Source organism: Mandrillus leucophaeus, unplaced genomic scaffold (genome assembly GCF_000951045.1).
Source record: "Mandrillus leucophaeus isolate KB7577 unplaced genomic scaffold, Mleu.le_1.0 Scaffold263, whole genome shotgun sequence".
Lineage (NCBI taxonomy): Eukaryota > Metazoa > Chordata > Mammalia > Primates > Cercopithecidae > Mandrillus > Mandrillus leucophaeus.
In genome coordinates, this window is record NW_012102732.1 from 2,092,035 (window position 1) to 2,095,902 (window position 3,868).

Below are 3,868 nucleotides of genomic sequence, written 5' to 3' on the forward strand. Positions count from 1 at the left end.
TCCTGCTGACACGGAGAAGATGCCTTCATCTTTGCCCTTTAGAGAAAATGTGACAAGTATCAGAAAATAACCGACAGTTGTTAATTCTCACATTCTAAACGCAAGGGTGAACGATTTAATTTCAGAGTTAGAAATAAGGCTCTAACTTCACATTTACAACCAGCAATGAGGTCCTAGGATAACTGCATTTTTGTTTCCTAAGAAACAGGCTATGTTGATGGGAAAAGGCTGTATTGCAATGCTGTGCCCTTATTCCTCACCCATATGCCTCATAGGTTAAAATCCATTAACTGAGGTGAGATTTGCGTAAGTTACTTTATCCTGCTGGGCCTTGATTTTATTTTTTCATGTATGAAGTAAGTTTGATAGAGAAGAGAGAAAATAATTCCTCCTTTTCTGGATTATTATGAACCTTGAGTGAGAAAGTAAGGTGAGCATGTGCAGAGAGCATGTTAAATGGCGATGTCACCCAGGTACAGTGTGGTAGTTAGGATGTAGATGCTGGTGTCTGACAGGCCAAGGGTCTGAAGGCCAACTCTGCCATTTACTAATGGAGCAACTTTGCAGAAGCGTTTTAGCCTTTCTTTCTCCTTTTTTTTTCTTTTCTTTCTCTCTTTCTTTCTTTCTTTTTCTTTCTCACCTTTCTTTCTCCCCTTTCTCTCCTTTCCCTCCCTCCCTCCCTCCCTCCCTCCCTTCCTTCCTTCCTTCCTCTCTGTCTCTCTTTTTTGAGACAGGGTCTCACTGTGTTGCCCAGGCTAGAGCACAATCATAGCTCATTGTAGCTTCAAACTCCTGGACTCAAGCAGTCCTCCCACTTCAGCCTTCTGAGTAGCTGGGACTACAGGTTACTCAGCTAATTTATTTTTGATACCTGGCTAATTTATTTTTTATGTTTCTAAAGATGGGGTCTACCTATGTTACCCAGGCTGGTCTCAAATTCCTGGCCTCAAGTTATTTTCCCACCTCGGCCTCCCAAAATGCTAGGATTATAGGTGTGAGCCACTGTGTGTAGCCTGTTTTAGCGTTTCTGAGCCTCTGTTTCCTTATGTCTAAAAGAGAGATGTTAATGACACTGCCTTATAGGGTAGATGTGAGGATGACACGGGATAACGCATGGAAAATGCTCAACACACGGCCTGGTGTGTAGCAAACATTTAGTAAATGGCAACAACTGTTGTAACAGGGACCTTGTCAGTAGTCCATCAAGTGGCTTCAGTAGGAGCCAAGAGGCAGTGAGGGTGGGGACAAGGAAGGCGGGTTGGAATGTGGGGTAGGGGAGATCACTCCCCACTGGAGGAGTCCAGGAAGAGTCTGGGGGCTCATATGGTTTGAGTTGGGTGCCAGGACCAGGAAAACATTTCAAGAATGGCCCCATCAAAAGTTGGGGATGAAAGGAACCCTATTGATCAGTTATGTTCTATGGACTCTTTGAGACACTTTCGTATGTAAGACTTCCCTTAACCCTTGAACAAAACCAACAAGGTAGTGTCATTGTCTCCATTTTACAGATGTGAAAATGGAGGTTCATGAAAGTGAACTGGATCAAGGGTAGAGTAGGTGATTGAACCCAAATCTCTCAGCTTCTTGGAACTTGGTGCTGTGTCCACTTTGTTCCAAAAGGGGGGCTTTTGGGAGAAGCAATCAGAGAGGACACCCACCATAGCTCCTGAAAATGCCAGTGGGCTGGTCCTCCTTCCACCCTCAGGGGATCCAAGGCAGCCGAGGGCCCCAGCGGCGTTTCTGATGACCACAAGGCCCCTTGCTTGGTTCATTCTGTCTCTCTGCATGCCCAGTCCCAGCAAGACGCCAGTAGCCTTCGCTAATGTTCCTGAACAGACCATTCCCAGACCCAGACAAGAGCCCAATTATCTCTGGCCAATCAAAGGCCAGCTCCCTGCTTGGGCCCCACATCTAAAGGCGATTTCTCTTTCTCAGGAGAGTCAGCCAGGGACCTGCGAGCCGCTGTGAAGGTAATTAGGAAAGTTTGGCTGTGGCAACCTCTCTCCCCCTCCTGCCATGGAAAGGAAGGGAGGGGCTCTGAGAGGAATGGGGGTGGCTTTTCCAGGCAGCTGCCTTCACTGAGCGCTGCGAGTCAAATAAGAAGAGATAAGACAGAAAAACGAGTCTGTCCATGTGCATTCATGGAGCTCTGGACCACAAAGTTATTTTATTTTTTTTAGCAACAAGTTTTGCTCTGTTGTCCAGGCTGGCGTGCAGTGGTATAATCATAGCTCACTGCAGCCTCAACCTCCCAGGCTCAAGCAATCCTCCCATCTCAGCCTCCTGAGTAGCTGGGATTACAGGTGCACATCAGCATGCCCAGCTATTTTTTAAAGTTCTTTATAGATACGGGGGTCTCCCTATGTTGTGCAGGCTGCTCTCGAACTCCTGGCCTCAAGCGATTCTCCTGCCTTGGCCTCCTAAAGTGTTGGGATTACAGGCATGAGCCACCGTGCTCTGCCCTCAAAGTTATTTTTCTCGTGTCTTCAAAACAGGCTTGAGATGAGGATAAGCATGTCGTCCCCACCCAAATTGGCTAATGTAGTCATTAAGATAATAACTGTGGCTCCTTCTCCATCCACCATACCCAGGAACCATCTCTGCTTCTTCTCTTTTTTTTCCTATTCAAGTCCTGCTCCAGCAGCAAGCTTTATCAGCTCTGCCCCAAACAGACACACTGAATTGGATAATTTTCCTTTGTCTCTGATGTGCCTTAGTCTAAGCCACAGCCACCCCTTGTCCAGATCACCGTGATGGTTTCTTAATTCTGGACAATCCATTGGAAGTAAAAATTAGGTTACTTGTCACTGCCTTGTTTCAACTCAACAATGACTTCTCTTTGCTCTTTAAAAATGGATGCATGATAATGGTACATATTTAAGGGGTTCACGTGATATTTTGATGCAAGCATAAAATGCGTGATGATCAAGTTGGAGTATTTAGGACGTCCATCACCCCGAATGCCTGGGCAGGCTGATCGGCTGTCTGTGAGCTGACCCAAGCCTGTCTCTCTGATATCAGGTCCTCATCTTCCTCTGTCCAGCAATTGCCTGTTCCAGGCACTCTGGCCTTCGTCACGCTCCTTGAAAATGCCATATCTTAGGCCTGTGCACTGTCTGTTCCCCTCTGTCTAGACTTCTCTTACCCCGGCCCATTGTGTGGCTGGCTTCTTCCAGGCCTGATATCATCCTTATAAATAGGTCTTTCCTGAACACCCTTTCTTTTTTCCTTTTTTCAGATCTTTTTTTTTTTTTTTTGCTTACTTAAAAAATTATTATTATTTTTAACTGACAGATAATTGTACATATTTATGGGGCACAGTGTGGTATTTCCATATATGTAGAGAAAATGTCAGGATCATGTTTAGAATATTCAAAACCTACTTTTCTAGGTATTTGAAAATATACGATAAATTATTGTTTATTATAGATACTTGATACTGAACTCCCTTTCTAAAGTAACAACCTGCCTGCACTCCCCAATAAACTGTGTTCCCATGCCCTCTTTATTGTCTTTATAACATTTATCATGGTCTGAAATTGTTTTATCTGTTGTTTGCTGCCTTATGGGTTGTCTCATGGTTGTCACCACGAGAATAGGAGTTCCATGAAATTAGGAGCCTTTCTTGCTAGCTTTTCTTTTCTTTTCTTTTTTTTTTTGAGACAGAGTCTCACGCTGTCACCCAGGCTAAAGTGCAGTGGTGTGATTTTGGCTCACTGCAATCTCTGCCTCCTGGGTTCAAGCGATTCCCTAACCTCAGCCTCTCGAGTAGCTGGGATTACTGGTGTGTGCCACCGTGCCTGGCTTTTTAAAAATTTTTTTTTTTTTTTTTTTTTGAGATGGAGTCTGACTCTGTCGCCCAGGCTGG